Source organism: Rhinatrema bivittatum, chromosome 2 (assembly GCF_901001135.1).
Source record: "Rhinatrema bivittatum chromosome 2, aRhiBiv1.1, whole genome shotgun sequence".
Taxonomy (NCBI): domain Eukaryota; kingdom Metazoa; phylum Chordata; class Amphibia; order Gymnophiona; family Rhinatrematidae; genus Rhinatrema; species Rhinatrema bivittatum.
Window position 1 is genome coordinate 821177993 of NC_042616.1, and position 20756 is coordinate 821198748.

At 47.1% G+C, this 20756-nt stretch overlaps 1 protein-coding gene across 3 annotated transcripts in view; it reads right to left on the reverse strand.

Annotated features, from left to right (window-relative positions):
- The window catches only part of GRINA (glutamate ionotropic receptor NMDA type subunit associated protein 1), a 169874-nt gene that overhangs the window by 114181 nt on the left and 34937 nt on the right, over window positions 1-20756 (reverse strand). Inside the window, exons 1-2 of one of the 3 annotated variants that reach the window (XM_029592314.1) lie at window positions 3854-3872; window positions 3515-3622 (exon numbers count right to left, since the gene is read on the reverse strand). The exons of 1 other annotated variant lie outside the window; for it this stretch is intronic. The gene's annotated coding sequence lies outside the window, so the exon portion shown is untranslated. Of the gene's footprint in view, window positions 1-3514; window positions 3808-3853; window positions 3873-20756 lie in introns of those variants that run through there. One more of the 3 variants, XM_029592315.1, reaches the window with a different exon arrangement.

Here is a 20756-nt window from a genome sequence, read left to right on the forward strand (position 1 = left end):
TTCGTAGAAGCCTCTCATGAGGGACTTTGTCAAACGCCTTCTGAAAATCCAAATACACTACATCTACCGGTTCACCTTTATCTACATGTTTATTAACTCCTTCAAAAAAATGAAGCAGATTTGTTAGGCAAGACTTGCCCTGGGTAAATCCATGTTGACTGTGTTCCATTAAATCATGTCTTTCTATATGCTCTACGATTTTGATCTTGAGAATAGTTTCCACTATTTTTCCTGGCACTGAAGTCAGGCTCACTGGTCTATAGTTACCCGGATCGCCTCTGGAGCCTTTTTTAAATATTTGGGTGACATTGGCCACCCTCCAGTCTTCAGGTACACTGGATAATTTTAATGATAGGTTACAAATTTTAACTAATAGATCAGAAATTTCATTTTTGAGTTCCTTCAGTACTCTAGGATGCATACCATCCGGTCCAGGTGATTTGCTACTCTTTAGTTTGTCAATCTGGCCTACTACATCTTCCAGGTTCACAGTGATTTGGTTCAGTTTGTCTGACTCATCACCCCTGAAAACCATCTCCGGAACTGGTATCTCCCCAACATCCTCATTTGTAAACACGGAGGCAAAGAATTCATTTAGTCTTTCTGCAATGGCCTTATCTTCCCTAAGAGCCCCTTTAACCCCTCTGTCATCTAATGGTCCAACCGACTCCCTCACAGGTTTCTTGCTTTGCATATATTTAAAAAAGTTTTTATTATGAGTTTTTGCCTCTATGGCCAACTTCATTTCAAATTCTCTCTTCGCCTGTCTTATCAATGTTTTACACTTAGCTTGACAATGCTTATGTTTTATCCACAGAAGCGTGATATCCCCATATTTGGAAGTCTGAAATGCATGAGAGATGCCTGAAGCAGAGATAACACTGAAATGAAGACATCAGATAGGTTGAGCATCCTGGAGTTTGAAATCATGTCCCCTAGTTCTACTGAATTGTTTCCAATGGAAAAGGTTTGTTGACAACCGTGGCACTACCTGGAGATAATACCCTCATTCAATAAACATACACACGGTTAATGCGACTCCAACATTGCTCTAAGCTTCAACGGCAAGAGGAAATGTGGAAAAAAGAATTTGCATTCACAAAAAAGCAGGGAGTAGCTTGCCTGTTACGGCGGTTACTAACCCAAATAAGCCTGATACTTCACTTTCAATGCATATCCAGTATAGCTCTCTGCTTCAACGGCAGGGGGAATGAAGAAAAGTGGATCTATATACAGACAACAACCAACAAGGACTGAATTACATAGTCTGGGTAAACAAATAAGCATGGGTGGGGCTTGTTTATTGCAGCGGTTACTACCCCTAACTAATGAAGCTAGATATTTCACTTGGATGCAGTTCCAACACTGCTCTCTACATTAATGGTGGGGGTGGAAGGGAAATAGAACCAAAGAGCTAAGAGAAACAGATAAGTATGAGAAAAAAAAAAGTGTGAAACTTGCAGGGCAGACTGTATGGGCCGTTTGGTCTTCTTCTGCCGTCATTTCTATGTTAAACCTTTCAGGCATCTGAATATCTGTATCATTTATTTATTTATTGAGTCTTATATACTGGCACTCTGATTCCATCGTAACGGTTTAAAACAAACAATAAAACAGCCAGGTAAAACAAATGATAAAAAACTTAAAAAGATTCCAGCTAATGACATTTCATGAAAAGTCCTAAAACACATTAAAAAAAACCTCCTGTTCACGCCTTTCTCCTAAAAAAAAAAAAAGCTACAATATAAACTCTAAAAAATCCTTATAACCTAAAACAGTAAAATCAGCACATTAATACATAAAATAAAATAAAGTGAAGAACGAACTACGATATCAACTCTAAAAATCCTTATAACCTAAAACAGTAAAATCATGACTCCTGCTCCTCCTCTCCTCCAGGTTATACATATTCAGGTTCTTCAACCTCTCCTCATAAGTCATTCGAGATGGGGAGGAGTAAAATGATAGGCGAATGTACAACAGTAAGATATTTTAGCTTTGTGGCTGTGTCTACTTCTGCATAAAGAAATGATTCTCTCACCAACTCTTTATCTTCACTATATATATAATTTTCTGAGAAGGCGCAATACCACGTCTTACACCATAAACCTCTCCCCCTCCTCCACGACTTCCTTCCCCATAACCCTCTCCCTCTCCTCCACAGCTTCCCCCCCCCCCCATTCCCCGTAAACCTCTCCCCCTCCTCCACGACTCCCTTCCCCATAACCCTCTCCCTCTCCTCCACAGCTTCCCCGTAAACCTCTTCCCCTCCTCCACGACTCCCTTCCCCATAACCCTCTCCCTCTCCTCCACAGCTTCCCCGTAAACCTCTCCCCCTCCTCCATGACTCCCTTTCCCATAACCCTCTCCCTCTCCTCCACAGCTTCCCCCCCCATTCCCCGTAAACCTCTCCCCCTCGACTCCCTTCCCCATAACCCTCTCCCTCTCCTCCACAGCTTCCCCGTAAACCTCTTCCCCTCCTCCACGACTCCCTTCTCCATAACCCTCTCCCTCTCCTCCACAGCTTCCCCGTAAACCTCTCCCCCTCCTCCACGACTCCCTTCTCCATAACCCTCTCCCTCTCCTCCACAGCTTCCCCGTAAACCTCTCCCCCTCCTCCACGACTCCCTTCCCCATAACCCTCTCCCTCTCCTCCACAGCTTCCCCCCCATTCCCCGTAAACCTCTCCCCCTCGACTCCCTTCCCCATAACCCTCTCCCTCTCCTCCACAGCTTCCCCCCCCCCCCATTCCCCGTAAACCTCTCCCCCTCGACTCCCTTCCCCATAACCCTCTACCTCGCCTCCACAGCTTCCCCCTTCCCCTCCTCCACGACTTTCTTCCCCATAACCCTCTCCCTCGCCTCCACAGCTTCCCCTTCCCCTCCTCCACGACTTCCTTCCCCATAACCCTCTCCCTCTCCTCCACAGCTTCCCCCCTTCCCCTCCTCCACGACTTCCTTCCCCATAACCCTCTCCCTCTCCTCCACAGCTTCCCCCTTCCCCTCCTCCACGACTTCCTTCCCCATAACCCTCTCCCTCAAACCTCTTCCCCTCCTACACGGCTCCACCCCCCCCCCCCCTTAAACCTCCCCCCTCCTCCACGACTCCCTTCCCCATAACCCTCTCCCTCTCCTCCACAGCTTCCCCCGTAAACCTCTCCCCCTCCTCCACGACTCCCTTCCCCATAACCCTCTCCCTCTCCTCCACGACTCCCTTCCCCATAACCCTCTCCCTCTCCTCCACAGCTTCACCCCCGTAAACCTCTCCCCCTCCTACACGGCGTCTGCTCCACACAAACATCTCGCATCCCAGGTACACAGCTTCCTCCTCATAAATGCCCCTGATATCCCACTGCCCCCGGTACACAGCTTCCTCCTCCCCCTCCTCATAAATGCCCCTGATATCCCACTTCCCCCGGTACACAGCTTCCTCCTCCCCCTCCTCATAAATGCCCCTGATATCCCACTTCCCCCGGTACACAGCTCAATTCCCGAAAAATAAACACCAAACGTACCTAGTGCTTGAAGTGACGCAGCTGAAGCCCACACCTCCAACTGCAATCCCAGCATCCACCTCTTCTCTGTGCCCCCGCCTTTCTATCTGCTTGTTTCTCTATCATCTGCTGCCTCTCTATCCTCCCCTCTAACCATGTCTATCGTTCACCTGCCTCTCTATCCATCACTGATCCCGCGGCTCTATCCCGTTTCTATCTTCCAGCTGCCTCTCTATCCTCCTCTCTAACCATTTCTATCGTTCACCTGCCTCTCTATCCATCACTGATCCCGCGGCTCTGTCCCGTTTCTATCTTCCAGCTGACTCTCTAGCCTCCTCTCTAACCATTTCTATCGTTCACCTGCCTCTCTATCCTCCCCTCTAACCATGTCTATCGTTCACCTGCCTCTCTATCCATCACTGATCCCGCGGCTCTATCCCGTTTCTATCTTCCAGCTGCCTCTCTAGCCTCCTCTCTAGCCATTTCTATCGTTCACCTGCCTCTCTATCCATCACTGATCCCGCGGCTCTATCCCGTTTCTATCTTCCAGCTGCCTCTCTACCCTCCACTCTAACCATTTCTATCGTTCACCTGCCTCTCTATCCATCACAGAAGCCTCAGCTCTATGCCGTTGCTGTCCTCCAGCTGCCTCTTTGGCTGGTTCTCTTGCTCATCTCTATCGTCCTCCTGCCGCTCTATCCAGTTTAGCAGTCTCGGCTCTCTTTGCTGCAGGACCCTGCCTCTTGCTCACGTGATTTCAGGATTTTGTTCTCATATTTTCACTTCTCCTGCTTTGAATCAGGAGTCTGCTTTGATACTTTGTTGTCAACTGCATTTACTGGCCAGTTTTGGCATTTCTATGCTTAATTATTACAGATGTTTGCTAGGCATTGTTGGGCAGAGCTTTATTAATACTACCAAACAGTTTTAGTTTTATGGTTGGACATTTTTTTTCTCCATTTTTCTTGTGCTATTGCCAAGTGATATAAATAATTTTAAAAAAAGAGAAAAGAAAAGAACAAATTATAAAATAATAATAGTCGAGTACATTTTAAGGTTAGGTCACTGTTTCCCAACCAGTGTGCCCCGGAAAAATCAGCACTGAGATGTTCAGATCCAGACCTGTGCCCGGTCTGCTCTCAGCACCACCTCACTTGCAAATCCCTGCCCTCCTATCCACCTGCAGTGCCAAGCCTTGCCCTCCTATCCACCTGCAGTGCCAAGCCTTGCCCTCCTATCCACCTGCAGTGCCAAGCCATGCCTTCCTATCCACCTGCAGTGCCAAGCCTTGCCCTCCTATCCACCTGCAGTGCCAAGCCTTGCCCTCCTATCCACCTGCAGTGCCGCTTCATGTCGGAGCTTCCTTCTCTGCACAGTTACTCCTGCCTGCCTCCACCTTCTGTCTACATGAGTCACGTTCAGCTCCCTCTTGTGTTTCTCTCCCTCCTATCTCCATAAGCTGCCTTCAGTGCCTCTCCAATGTGCAGGAGCTTCCCTCTGAGCATGTGTTCTCCTTCGTCATTCTCCCTAGGAGTGGTTAGCACAGTGGATGTATAAACCAGAGAAGCCACTGTTCAAATCTTGCTATCTCTCCCTGCAACTATGGCCATGCCATTTTATTCTCCAATACCTCAAGAACATAATTAGGGGTGAATTTTCAAAGTTATTACAGAGGTAAAAGTAGCATGCATGCAATTTTCCACTCTGAAGATGGGCTGCAAATAGGCCTATCTATATGAGCCATCTGTAGTACCTCTCCATGCAGGAGCTTCCTTCTCAGTATATGTACTCCTGCGTGCCTCTCCCTCCTATCTACATGAACCACTTCCAGTGCCTCTCCAGTCAGGAGCTCCCTTCTGAGCACATGCAACTCCATTCTGGGGCCGATGCAGTAAAACGGACAGTAGTATCGAGGGCCCTTTGTCTTAATATGTGCACAGCCACATCCCATGGGCGCCCGATGCAATATTTAAATGAGAGGCAGCATTAAAAAGTGCGTGCTAAAGGAAAATTGTGCATCCGTAGTGCTCAATAGTTTAATGTAATGGGTGCCCAACTGCAATGGGCGCTCCATGCAAGCTCCCGTTTTTATTCTACTTTTTTTTATTATACTTCACTTAAGCAATCTCAGCAAAATATTAGACACCCCTTGCTGTGGATGTCTAAACTATGTGGCCATAAGAAAAGTGGGTTTCTTTTAATCAAGTCAAAGGACCAGTGGGTTATGTGCTCCCCTGCTAGCAGAGGTTTCAAAGCTGACGTCACCCTAGATATACCCCTGCAGTGACCTCAGCCATTCAGTAACTCTCTGTCTCCTAGCAGAAGTGGACGTGCTATCCTGACACCAGCAGCTGTGTTTAGCGGGATTGCAGTACAAGTTTGAAAAAGAAATTCAAATTTTACTCTAAATTGGGAGAAAGATTGAGCCCCGATCTCCTGCCGTGAGACTTAAAGGTCCCTCCCCCACTTGAGAATTCCTGAGGTAATTTCCAAGATCCCTCAGAGGTGTGCCTTGGTCCGGTAGCTGGTTCCCGGTGTGGACTTTGCTGCTGAAGCAGCTGAAAGGCAGCAGGTGCAGGAAGCAGAGCGCAACACTGACGGCCTAAGCCCTCTGCCCCCACAGCCGGAGACTTTCTCTGTACTCAGCTTGTAAGCACTGAGCCCAGGTAAGTAGAGAACTCCTCCCATTCAGAGACGTGGAAAGACTTTGGTAAGTCTCCTCCGGTCTCCTTGCTCAGTGCGCCGTACTAACGTTGTTCCCGATCCCGTTAGGGCAAGGGAAAGGGGTTTGAGTGGCCCCCTGATGGGCTAGGCTCTGCTCCAGGCTCGGTGGGCACTCCCCGTGGCTGGCCGCAGTTGCACCAACTTGCAAGCGGTTTGGTGTGACGCCATTTTCCCCCATTGTCTGTCAGTATGCGCAGTGCGGGCCCGGAACGTAATGCGCGCATAAGCACACACATACATTAGCACACAACCGAACGCTTAGACTTATGCTTGTCGAGGCAGGTTTTTGAGCACTCAAGAGACTCTTACCGGCTGAACGCACAAGCTACAGAGTACTATGGCTCCAGCAGCAAAGAAGCACAAGAGACACTCCCTTTGTGCCGCCTGCCATTTTAGAGCGGGTGGGACCCGTAGGAGGGATCCTACGGGTCCCACCATCGGCAGGCAGAGAGGGCTGACGGATGGAGACCGGCTGGCGCTTCACCAATACCAGCCCTCGTTCCCCACAGGTTGAGCTTTTGGGTGCCGGGGCCAGCTGGACTTAGGTGGCCCCATCGATAGGTGGATCATGGTCAGCCCAGAGGTAGCAACTAGTGTAGGTATCAGTCTGTATTGGACGAGGCGGAGTCCCAGAGACCCAGGCGCCAATAGGAACACAGTCTGACAGGGCGCCCGAGAAAGAGCAGGCCGAAGCCTGAGTGAACCAAAGGCTGAAGAGACATCTTTAAGCAAGCTGGGTTCAGGGCTGGCGGTAGTCTGGAAGCAGTGGCAAGCAAGGCTGAGGTCTAGACAAGGAGAGAGTCAAAGGATGGTCAGACGAAGCAGAGGTCCAGGGCTGGAGAGAGGTAACTGAGTAGTCAGGCAATGCAGAGGTCCGGGGCTGGAGAGAAGCAACGGAGTAGTCAGGCAATGCAGAGGTCCGGTGCTGGAGAGAGGCAGCGGAGTAGTCAGGCAATGCAGAGGTCCGGTGCTGGAGAGAGGCAACGGAGTAGTCAGGCAATGCAGAGGTCCGGGGCTGGAGAGAGGCAGCGGAGTAGTCAGGCAATGCAGAGGTCCGGGGCTGGAGAGAGGCAGCGGAGTAGTCAGGCAATGCAGAGGTCCGGGGCTGGAGAGAGGCAGCGGAGTAGTCAGGCAATGCAGAGGTCCGGGGCTGGAGAGAGGTAACTGAGTAGTCAGGCAATGCAGAGGTCCGGTGCTGGAGAGAGGCAACGGAGTAGTCAGGCAATGCAGAGGTCCGGGGCTGGAGAGAGGCAGCGGAGTAGTCAGGCAATGCAGAGGTCCGGGGCTGGAGGGAGGCAGCGGAGTAGTCAGGCAATGCAGAGGTCCGGGGCTGGAGAGAGGCAGCGGAGTAGTCAGGCAATGCAGAGGTCCGGGGCTGGAGAGAGGCAGCGGAGTAGTCAGGCAATGCAGAGGTCCGGTGCTGGAGAGAGGCAACGGAGTAGTCAGGCAATGCAGAGGTCCGGGGCTGGAGAGAGGCAGCGGAGTAGTCAGGCAATGCAGAGGTCCGGGGCTGGAGAGAGGCAGCGGAGTAGTCAGGCAATGCAGAGGTCCGGGGCTGGAGAGAGGCAGCGGAGTAGTCAGGCAATGCAGAGGTCAAACCAGATTAGCAATCGAAGGAGAGATGAACGAACAGGAACACAAGAACAAGGAAACAGGAACAAAGGCAATCGGGATCAGGAACCAGGAACTGAAGAGGCAATGAGTACTCAACTAGTGAGGGGACCTGTTGCAAAGGCAATTTGAGAGAGCGGAGCCCGGGCTTATAAACTGGATCATCCAGGACCACGGCCAGATTCCCGCCGTGGGCTGCATGTGTAAGAACTAGCTGTGCATGCACCTAGGGAGGGGCGCAGCACTGGTCGGGACGGCGTCTCTCTGCGAGGCACGTGGAGAGGCCCGACGCGGAACATCAGGAACTGTAGCAGAGCCAGAGGCCCCAGGGGTGGCCCGAGGACGGAGCTGGCAGCCCTCAGCCGCCAGAGATGAGGATTCAGATGCTGGATCACTTTTGAGAGAGGTGAGGGGGCTGAGCCGCGGGTCTGCCGCAGCCGGCGCGCGGAACAGCTGCACAGTCTGACCTAGAGTCCTTCCTGTGATAGTACTATGAGGAAGCCCAGGGAGAGCTGGAATCTCAGAACTTTTCCAGGTCCGGAGGCGGGTGAGCCACAACCTTATCTGGTAGAACCCCGGACCTGAGCAATTCCGGGGCTGCGTCCTCCCCGGGAGAGGGCAGTTCAGCAGCCCCTAATCCAGTTCCTCCTGGGCTAAGTATGGACCCGGTGACCTTTCCTTGGCTGAAATTCTTTCAGGGCCTTCAAGCCTTTGTTCAGAGGCAGTCAGCTACTGCCCCTGCCCAGTGTGAGCCTCAGCTGGAAAGGCCTCGCCCTCCCAACCCTATCAGCATCCCACAATTATAATGTTTTAAAAATTGGAATAAAAATAAAAAATAAGAGGTTTTTAGACCCATGATTGTAACAACTTGTTATTTAGAATTTGAAACATCATATTCTTTACCAGTATTGAGGGCTTTTCCTCTTTGAAAATATTTTCTTTGCGATATAAAAATAAAAAATAATGTATTAATTGTTAAGTCAAAAATCGAGTATCCACATGGTGGAGACTTATAAGAATAATTGGTGGTTTAATTATCTTTGTGAGGTTTGCCTAAGAGGTTGTGTCCGCTGGCCAATTTTGCAACCATAGCTGTCTTCTGGCCGCCACCAGTGAGGCTACTCCTGTGGCCGGGGTTCACACTAGGTCTGAGCTTGCATCCGTTAGGAAGGCTGCAATGGGCTCGATCGCTTCTCTGGGATGCACTCCTGAGCTATTTGCCTCTCTCGAGGGAAGCAGACATGAACGAGCCATCAGGGCATAACAGGAAGTGATCTGCAGTGTCATTGCTGTCGCATCAAAATAATGTATTAATTGTTAAGTCAAAAATCAAGTATCCACATGGTGGAGACTTATAAGAATAATTGGTGGTTTAATTATACTAGTTAATTTAGTTTATTATTAATTAGAAATTAGGTGTTCCCTAATTTTGTATATCGCAAAACCTCACAAAGATGCCATTTAAAGGATCCCTCCTATTCGGAAGTGAATTGGAAAAGCTAGCCAGTAAGTGGGGTGAATCTCCAGTGCCTCAGCTATTGGAAGATAAAAAGAAGAGGTTGCAGCACCCCTCACCCATGAGGGGTCGGGCCAGGGACTCCCAGCAATACCGGCACTACAAAAACTTGTCATTTTAGACATCTCAGCCCTCGGGAAGGTCTCAGTTCTTTCAGAGCCGACAACCAAAAAGAGGAACAGGTTCGGGCTCAGGTTCAACCCGAACTTCCCAATGAAGTTTGGCCGATCCATCCGCAGGACGAGGAGATAAGGGGTCGTCTATCCCTCTTCTATCAGCGGTGGGTCGAGATCACCTCAGACAAATGGGTACCGGACATCATATGAGAAGGATAGGCTCTGGAATTTTGCAGCATTCCTCGGGACATGATCATGATGTCACTTTGCCACTCCCAGCACAAAAAACTGGCAGTGGAATCCACATTGATAAGGCTCCTCAGTCTGAGGGCTATAACACCGGTATCTACACCCCAAGTAAATACGGGGTGTTAATCCATCTATTTCATCATACCCAAGAAGGAGGGTTCATTCCGACCCATCCCGGATCTCAAGAGCGTCAGTCATCATCTGCGGATAATTCACTTCCACATGGAAACTCTTCACTCCGTCATAATGGCCGTACAACTGGGAGAGTTCTGAGGGAGTTGATTGGACCATTAGATGACCATGGGGTTAAAGGGGCTCTTAAGGAAGATAAGGCCATTGCAGAAAGACTAAATGAATTCTTTGCCTCCGTGTTTACTAATGAGGATGTTGGGGAGATACCAGTTCCGGAAATGGTTTTCAGGGGTGATGAGTCAGACGAACTGAACGAAATCACTGTGAACCTGGAAGATGTAGTAGGCCAGATTGACAAACTAAAGAGTAGCAAATCACCTGGAACGGATGGTATGCATCCTAGGGTACTGAAGGAACTCAAAATGAAATTTCTGATCTATTAGTTACAATTTGTAACCTTTCATTAAAATTATCCATTGTACCTGAAGACTGGAGAGTGGCCAATGTAAACCCAATATTTAAAAAAGGCTCCAGGGGTGATCCGGAAAACTATAGACCAATGAGCCTGACTTCAGTGCCGGGAAAAATAGTGGAAACTATTCTCAAGATCAAAATCGTAGAGCATATAGAAAGACATGGTTTAATGGAACACAGTCAACATGGATTTACCCAAGGGAAGTCTTGCCTAACAAATCTGCTTCATTTTTTTGAAGGGGATAATAAACATGTGGATAAAGGTGAACAGCTAGATGTAGTGTATTTGGATTTTTAGAAAGCGTTTGACAAAGTCCCTCATGAGAGGCTTCTACGAAAACTAAAAAGTCATGGGATAGGAGGCGATGTCCTTTCATGGATTACAAACTGGTTAAAAGACAGGAAACAGAGAGTAGGATTAAATGGTCAATTTTCTCAGTGGAAAAGGGTAAACAGTGGAGTGCCTCAGGGATCTGTACTTGGACCAGTGCTTTTCAATATATATATAAATGATTTGGAAAGTAATAACGATGAGTGAGGTTATTAAATTTGCGGATGATACAAAATTATTCAGACTAGTTAAATCATAAGCAGACTGTGATACATTGCAGGAGGACCTTGCAAGACTTGAAGATTGGGCATCCAAATGGCAGATGAAATTTAATGTGGACAAGTGCAAGGTGTTGCATATAGGGAAAAATAACCCTTGCTGTAGTTACACAATGTTAGGTTCCATATTAGGAGCTACCACCCAGGAAAAAGATCTAGGCATCATAGTGGATAATACTTCAGAATCGTCGGCTCGGTGTGCTGCAGCAGTCAAAAAAATCAAACAGAATGTTAGGAATTATTAGGAAGGGAATGGTTAATAAAACGGAAAATGTAATAATGCCTCTATATCGCTCCATGGTGAGACCACACCTTGAATACTGTGTACAATTCTGGTCGCTGCATCTAAAAAAAGAAATAGTTGCGATGGAGAAGGTACAGAGAAGGACAACCAAAATGATAAAGGAGATGGAACAGCTCCCCTATGAGGAAAGGCTGAAGAAATTAGGGCTGTTCAGCTTGGAGAAGAGACGGCTGAGGGGGGATATGATAGAGGTCTTTAAGATCATGAAAGGTCTTGAACGAGTAGATGTGACTCGGTTATTTACACTTTCAAATAATAGAAGGACTAGGGGGCATTCCATGAAGTTAGCAAGTAGTACATTTAAGACTAATCGGAGAAAATTCTTTTTCACTCAACGCACAATAAAGCTCTGGAATTTGTTGCCAGAGGATGTGGTTAGTGCAGTTAGTGTAGCTGGGTTTAAAAAGGTTTGGATAAGTTCTTGAAGGAGAAGTCCATTAACTGCTATTAATCAAATTTACTTAGGGAATAGCCACTGCTATTAATTGCATCAGTAGCATGGGATCTTCTTAGTGTTTGGGTAATTGTCAGGTTCTTGTGGCCTGGTTTGGTCTCTGTTGGAAACAGGATGCTGGGCTTGATGGACCCTTGGTCTGACCCAGCATGGCAATTTCTTATGTTCTTATGTGTCCCCTAGTTCTACTAAGTTGTTTTCTGCTTGGGGTGGGGGGAGGAAGCGGAAGCTGTGTGCAACACTTCTGTTTCCTCCCACCCAAACAGGAAGATCGGTGGGACATGTGGCCGCAGGAGAGACCACACCCGCCGCTTCCTCATGTGTGCCGCTCCCTGGCCATGCAAATGCATGGAATGGCATATCTGGTCGTGCAGGGCCTGGGTCCTCCTCTTCACTGTCGCGGGGATGGGATCCTGCCACGGCCTTGCAGTTCTGGTACTCCACGTCCGGTTCCAGTTGGGTGGGTTTGTAGCAAAGCATACAGAAGGTGTCTACCTTATATGGCTGTCCAGGGAGGAAGGTGGGTATGCATGGCTGATTCATCCTGTTACCTATGGAAAACACTGTTTACAGTAAGCAAACTTGCTTTTTCCCATTGATAAGCAGGCTGAATTAGCCCTGCTGCCCCAGGGAGTCCCAAGCTGAGGGTTGCTGTGGAGCTATGTGACTATGACTTCTTTTTTTTTTTTTAATTTGGTTACTTGCAACCCAGAATCTTGGGTGGAAAGCTCTTACTTGTCTGCTAAGCGGTTCAAGACCACTCAACCTACTGAACTGTCTGAGGCTGATAGCTGGTCGCAGCAGTAGTGGAACGTGAAAGAATCAACTGACGACCACTTTGATGCTTTGCAAATGTCTTCAGTTGGCAACATTGTGCAGGTGCGTTATTGAAGAAACGGTTGTGCGCACCTGGTGTGCTCTGACTGAGCTTGATAATTGAATTCTAGCAGTGGTGAATACAATAAGTAATCTAGTTTGACAACATTCTCGTTGTCACTGCCATTCCTAAGGAATTTGGATTATAAGAAATGAACAGCTGTGAGATATGTCTGAGGCATTGAGTTCTGCATTTATAATCAGCCAAAGCATTTTTTCCCTTTCATTGTTGTGTGGTTTGGGGAAAAAGGTAGGAAGCATGATAGCTTGGTTGAGGTGAAAAGCAGATGCTACTTTCAGTAGAAATTTTGGATGCATCTGAAGTACAACCTTATCATGGAAATATTGCAAATATAGAAGAAAAGGAACTAAGGCCTGAGGTTCACTTACTTTACTTGTAAAGGTTATTGCTACCTAAAACAAAACATTCTTCATTGAATATGTAAGGGGTGGCAAATCTAAAGGTTCAAAAGGGGCTTTCATGAGCGCTGTTAAAACGACATTAATGTCCCGAGGCACTGGTGGTTTTCCTATTGGAGGATGAAGCAGAAGAAAGCCCTTCATGAAGCATGAGATGAGAGGATGTGTTGAGATCGCTAGTCCACCCCAACTGTGATAGGCTGCAATATCACTTAATTGTGCTCTGACTGATGAAGTTGCTAGTCCTGATTGGGAGAGGTGGTGCATATATGCTAGCATCTTCTCTGGCATACAAGTGTAAGGGTCAATAAAGTTAGAGGCACACCAATTAGAACAACACCGACATTTAAATGAGTAGCCTCCATACCTAACATAATCACCCAACCCATAGCCAACATCATAAACATTTCCATCACCACTGGCCTAGTACCTAACCCCCTCAAACAAGCGATTGTTAAGACCATATTAAAGAAACCCAAACTTGACCCCTCAGACCCAGCTAACTACCGTCCGATCTCTAACTTACCCTTCATATCAAAAATCCTTGAAAAAGCTATTAACCGCCAACTCACAGATTACCTCGACAATCACCTTCTACTATCTGCCTCACAATATGGATTCCGAAAGTTTCACAGCACTGAAACCTTACTACTCTCCATGGCAGATCACCTCATTAAAGGCCTTGACAAAGGCAAATCTTACATCTTGGCCCTTTTAGTCAACTCCTCGGCTTTTGACACTATCAACCATGGTATCCTCATCCAGAGACTCGGTGAAATTGGAATAACCGGTGCTGCCCTCAGCTGGATCACATCATATCTCAGCAACAGACAATACAAAATCAAAATCGGAAACCATGAATCCAAGGCCATGCCTCTTAACCAGGGTGTCTCGCAAGGCTCTTCCCTATCCTCCACTCTTTTCAATATATATCTACTGCCCCTCTGTCGCTTACTGTCTGATCTTAGCCTCCCTCACTTCATCTATGCAGATGATGTGCAGATCCTCATACCAGTTGACAACTCCCTACCCAAAGCTATTAACACTTGGGACTCTACTCTCTCTGCAATCAACAACCTCCTATCCAACATACATCTTGCCCTCAACACAGCCAAAACTGAACTCATGTTAGTCTCATCACTTCTTACAGACTCCTCCCCCCTCCACATTCCCCCCCACAACCATTGCTTTCAACCAACATGTCAGAGACCTTGGTGTCACCCTAGATAGCCATATCAATTTCAAAAAATTTATCAATTCCACTCGCAAAGACTGCTTCTTCAAATTACACACCATGAAAAAACTTAAACTTGCCAGGTTCTTATGGCCTGGATTGGCCACTGTTGGAAACAGGATGCTGGGCTTGATGGACCCTTGGTCTGACCCAGTATGGCATTTTCTTATGTTCTTATGTTCTCCGATTTCCGTACAGTGCTACAGGCGACCATCTTCTCGAAAATTGACTATTGCAACTCCCTCCTACTAGGTCTCCCCAAGAACACCATCCACCCACTCCAAAGCCTCCAAAATGTCACTGCCCGCATCCTCACCAACACCCGCAAGAACGAACACACATCTCCCATCCTCAAGAGCCTACACTAGCTCCCCGTCGAATACCGCATCCAATACAAAACCGTCTCCATCATTTACAAAGCCCTCCACAACCCTGAAATGAACTGGTTCAAAGAATCACTAACCTTCTACTCCTCCACAAGACCGACCAGAAAACAATACCTAGCCACCCTAAGCACACCCTCGCCCAAACTCTACAACCTTGCCTCAACAAAAACTCGTTCCCTCTCTTTAGCTGCTCCCGCTCTATGGAACTCTTTGCCAGTCATCCTACGCCAAGAGTTTTGCCCAAAGAAATTCAAGCAGAAACTTAAGACCTGGCTGTTTAAACTGGCTTTCACTGACTCGGCTAAATACCTCTCTGAACCCCCCTAGCCCACTCCTCCCCAACTCCTCTCCTTCCCCTCTCCTCATACTTAACCTTCCTTAACCCCCCTCTCCCCGCCCCTCCAAGTTGTTCTCTATACATACACCCTGCATATACTATAAATACTGTAATTCAAGCTCTCGTTAATCGCCTTATGCTAAGTTTATGTATTCGCACTTATTATCTGTATAAGTTACCTGTTTATATGAGTTACCTGTTTTTTTATGACCAATTCCCTGTAAAGCGCTACCATGCCAAGTTCATGTTACATGTAAACCGATGTGATGCTCAGAGTGTATGTCGGAATATAAAAACTTCCAAATAAAATAAATAATAAATAGTTGAGACGAGTTGACGGTTTTCTTGCAGAGATAAGAATGTCTTGAATTGATTCTGGTAAGCTGAATTTAACTAGAGCTACAAGTTCAATATCCATGCCATGGGATGTTGGAATATGTGTAATGGATGGAGAAGAGATCCCTCCTCCTGAATCAAAAGACTTAAGCTATTGCCTAGAGCCCTTGGAGATTGAGCTGAAAACTGAATGAGATATGCATATCATGGTAGTCTCAGTCATGCTGGAACTATTAGAATCATTCTCACCCTATCCTGGATGAATTTTTGTACTGTTTGAATGATTAGAGGAATTAGGGGAAAAGAATACACTAGACCCATGAGAGAAGGAAAGTATCTGTTGTTATTATGTGTGTTTTAGTGGATCCTTGGGTGCTGTGGAGATAACCATGCCCACGGGGAGGAGCCCTATGAGGAGCCACAGCACTGGGCTAGACTCTATTCACAAAACACAGGAATTGAACTCTTATTATACAGCTTGAAGATAGCCACCAGGTGGCAGTGGTGAGTTGTAGTCTCAGGGACCTCGGCAGAGGGAGCCCTTCTCTCCTAGGTGACATCAGGAGGTTCCGCAGCAAGGAGTTACTGTGGATGAGACAGATGAGATATTAGAGTATTCACTAGGTGTTAGCTGTTATGGATGCGATTCCACCAGATAGTTGTCGTAGGTACAGGCACTGAGGCAGGGAGAGTAGGCCCTCGAGGAGCGAGTACCTGTTCCCTGAATGGCACCTGAAAAATAGAACAGGAGGCCCCTGAGGAGCGGGCACCCCAGTTAGTAGCAAAACCTCGAAGGGCAGAAGGAGAGCTTCCTGCAGGCAGCAGGGAAGCAGTAGAGTAGCGCAGACAGGAACAGTTTGTCCAAACGAGTCTATTTGAGCCTTTGCCAACTCAATGAGCTAGCAATCTTGAGAAGTAGATATACCTGGAGTGGCGTGACGTCAGATGAGGGATCGCCCTTGAGGTTCACGCCATTGGGCGTACTTAGATGTGGGTTGCAGGTACCTGGGAGGTGCAATGGCGTACGGCTGCACCATAGCCGTTCCGGAGATGCCAGAGAGGTCGGCTTGATGACGCTACGGTAGCCATCTTGCCCAGGTAAGCGGGAGGAGCCGAGATAGGGGTGCAAAAAGCGGGGCGAAGCCATCAAAGACGGGATGCAACAGTACCCCCCCTTCAAAGTGCGTCCACACAATGACCTACCAGGTCTAGGTTTTGGCGGATGTAGATGATGGAAATCCTGTAGCATCTTCTTATCCAAGTGGAGTTCAAGAGTTGTCTTCTGGGCCATAACCATCCCATGACAGGAGGTATTCCCATACTCTGCCTCATTTTCTTACATCGAGAACTGCGTCAACTTTGTATTCGATGTCTTCTTCTGCATCTACTGGAGTAGAGTCAGGTATCTTGTTGGAAAATTCACTGAGTATCACTGGTTTCAATAGTGAGACATGGAATTCATTGTGGATCTTTAGAGTAGCTGGTAGCTTCAGACTGTGGGTGAGGTTGCCCAGTCATCGGAGAATGGGAAATGGTCTAACGAAGCGAGGAGTGAATCAAGCTGAAGGAAGTTTGAATCTTAAATGTTTAGTTGAAAGCCAGACCTTGTCACCAGGCTTGAAGTCTGGAGCCTTGCGGTGATGAGCATCATATCCTTTTTTGGCTTGTATTCCTGCTTTCATAAGCATCTCTTTAGTCTGAGTCCAGAGTTGATGGATATCTGTAGCAGTTGTTTGAGCTGCTGGGGACGATACTGATAATGGAAGTGGCAGTGGTGGTAGTGGTAGTTGTCCATAGACCACTTCGAATGGTGTTGATCCAGTGGATGTTGCTGGATGAGAGTTTATGGCAAATTCTGCCCATGGCAACAGTTTGCTCCAATCATTCTGTCGGGTGTTCACGTAGGCACGAATGAACTGTTTGATTGTCCTGTTCATCCTTTCTGTTTGGCCATTGGACTGAGGATGATATGCCAATGTAAAGTCGAGGGCTATATTGAACTTCTTCCATAATGCCTTCCATTAGTTAGCTGTGAACTGAACTCCGCGATCGAAGACTATGTGCTTAGGCAAGCCATGCAGGTGGAAGATGTGCGTGATGAACAATCGGGCGAGCTCTATGGCGGTGGGTAAGCCTGGGAGAGCCACAAAATATGCCATCTTCGAGAACCTGTCAACGGTTACCCAAATGGTGTTGTTCCCTCCTGATGATGGTAAATCTACCACAAAGTCAGTGGCAATATGTGCCCATGGTTCTTCAGGGACCGGCAAGGGTTGGACGAGACCCCATGGACGTCCTGGTGGCGTCTTCTGTTTAACGCAGTTTGCACAGGAAGCAACGTAGGCAAACATGTCCTCTTTCATGTTGGGCCACCAATAAAAGGTTTGCAGTTTAGACAACGTCCTTTGTTGCCCAGGGTGTCCTGAGAGTTTGGAGTCATGGGCCCAAGCCAATAGCTTTTTCCTGAGGTTCTTGGGTATTTATTTATTTTATTTATTTATTTATTTTGTTTTATATACCGGCAACCGTTTGCACATCGTGCCGGTTTACAGATAACTTACAACCAAGGATATATAGGCAAAGCCTTTACATGGAACATTGTTTAACATAAACGAAGTAACATAGTAAATAATTAAAAGGTAATATACAATAAATAAGTAAATATGGAGGGGGAGGGGTGGGGGTATACGAGACAAAGGATAAGGGGGGGGGAATGGTGAGTGGATACATAAGAAGAAGTTATGTACGGGGGTACAAGGAACAATTGATGTGTACACAGGTTATATACAGGGGTAAAAAGGAACAATTAGTGTGTACGCAGGTTATATACAAATTGTGTAAGCGCAGAATGACAATGGTAGAGGTGGGAAAATGTATACGGTTGTGCTGAGTGGCAATGTTTTAGGTTTGTAGTTCCTTAGGGGGGGTGGGTGTAGGGTGTAGGTCCTGGGGTGGGGTGTTGGCGAGGGATGGTGTTTGGGTTAGGGTGTTAGTAGGAAATGATGATGATTGGGGGTAAGCTTGGAGGAAGAGCCAGGTTTTGAGTTTCTTTTTGAAGGTTAGTGTGGAGGTTTCTGTGCGTAGGTCAAGGGGCATGGAGTTCCACAGGGAAGGGCCTGCGAGGGAGAGGGCCCTATTAGTGGTGGAGATGAGTCTTGTGGATTTTATGGAGGGGGGAATAAGGGTTCCGCGGAGAGAGGAGCGAGTGGGTCTGGTGGAGGTGCGAGGGGAGAAAGGTGGGTTTAGCCAGTTGTAATGTTCGTTGGTAATACTTTTGTGGATGAGGGTAAGGGTTTTGTAAATAATTCGTGAGTGGATGGGAAGCCAGTGGAGGTTGAAGAGGGTGGGAGTGATGTGGTCTTTCTTATTGGCATTAGTAAGGATGCGTGCAGTAGCGTTTTGAAGGAGTTGTAGAGGTTTGATGTGGGTAGCAGGGAGACCAAGTAGGAGTGCATTACAGTAATCAATCTTTGATTGATTACTGTATGATTGTCTTTCCTGCAGGCACCAAATGGGTAGCTGCCAATATGACCTTCTCAGGGTCAATGATGTGTTGTGGCTCTTCGGGTGCGTCCTCGGAGAGGAAGGAGCGTGAAAGTGTATCAGCTCTGATATTCTTGTCTCCTGGATAATACTTGAGCATGAAGTTGAATCTGTTGAAAAACAGCGACCATCTTGCTTGTCTATGGTTCAGGCGCTGTGCGTGGCGGAGATACTCCAAGTTCTTGTAGTCTGTGAAGACCGTTACTTGATGTGCTCCCTCGAGCCAAGGGCACCATTCTTTGAATGCCATCTTTATAGCCAGAAGTTTCTTGTCTCCAACTCCATAATTTCTCTCGGCAGGAGAAAAGCAATGGGAGAAAAATGAGCATGGATGTGGGACCTTAGAATCGCCAGCCTGGCTTAGTACTGCCCCTACGCCAAGGTCTGAGGTGTCGACCTCTACGATGAAAGGTTTTGAGGGGTCTGGATGTCAAAGACATGGCTTGGTTGAAAAGGCATCCTTCAGTTTTTAGAATGTAGCAATCGCTTCGGGAGACCAATTAGCCATGTTGGCACCTTTTCTTGTCATAGCGGTCAGCTGTACTGTGAGTGAGGAGTAATTCTTGATGAAGGTCCTGTAATAGTTGGTGAAACCTAAAAAGCGTCTGAGAGCCTTTAAACCGGTGGGTTGTGCCCATTTCTTGATACTCTCCAGCTTCTGTGGGTCCATTTGAAAACCTTCTTTGGAGACAATGTAGCCTAGGAAAGGCACTGATTCCTTATGAAATTCACATTTAGATAGCTTGGCATAGAGATGGTTCTCACGAAGTCTCTTGTCATCTTCTTGATGAGTAGTGATGTCTTGTGAGAAGATTAAGATGTCATCTAAGTAGATAACAAGACATTTATAGAGCAGGTCTCAGAAGATGTCATTCATTAACTTTTGAAAGATGGCCGGAGCATTGCATAGGCTGAATGGCATCACTAAGTACTCGAAGTGGCCGTCTTGAGTGTTGAAGGCCGTCTTCCTTTCATCGCCAGTTTTAATGCGATGAATTCAGTTTTGATGCGATAATTCAGTTTTGAAAAGATCTGAGCTCCTTGTATTCTATCAAAAAGTTCTGAAATCAGAGGCAGGGGATAACGGTCCTTAATAGTTATTTCGTTAAGGCCTCTGTAATCTATGCAAGGACGCAATGTGCCGTCCTTTTTGCCCACAAAGAAGAAGCCTGCGCCCGCAGGAGACTTGGACGGTCTAATGAAGCCCTTGTTGAGATTCTCTTGAATGTATTCAGACATGGCTTTGTTCTCTGCCACAGACAAGGGGTAAACTCTGCCCTTGGGTGGCTCCGTAATCGGCTTCAGACGAAAGGCGCAGTCATAGGGTCTGTGAGGCGGAAGTATATCCGCAGCTTCTTTTGAAAAGACATCTTGAAAAGATGCGTATTGAGGTGGCAAGCCCGGCATTACTGCAGTGGTAGGCAAACAAGGTAATGGCTTAACCTCAGTCAGGCATCGCCTATGGCAGTCTGGACCCCAACTTGACAGTTCCAGTGTGACCCAATCGAATTGGGGCATATGCTGTTGTAGCCACGGTAATCCCAGTACTATGGGGTGCATAGCCTTCTCTAAAATAAAGAAGGAGATGGTCTCCATATGGAGTTGAAACTTGGCATGGGGGTGGCTTGCGGGAATGACGGCTACTACCTGGAGATAATACCCTTATTCAATAAACATACACATGGTTAATGTGACTCCTACATTGCTCTATGCTTCAACGGCAAGAGGAAATGTGAAAAAAAGGATTTGCATCCACAAAAAAGCAGGGGAGTAGCTTGCTTGACAGGGTGGTTACTACCCCAAACCAAATAAGCCTGATTTATTTATTTATTTATTTATTTAAAGGCTTTTATATACCGACTTTCTTGATACAAATCAAATCAACTTGGTTTACATCGAACAAGTAGAAACTATAACCAACCAAAAAAATAGAGACAATTTG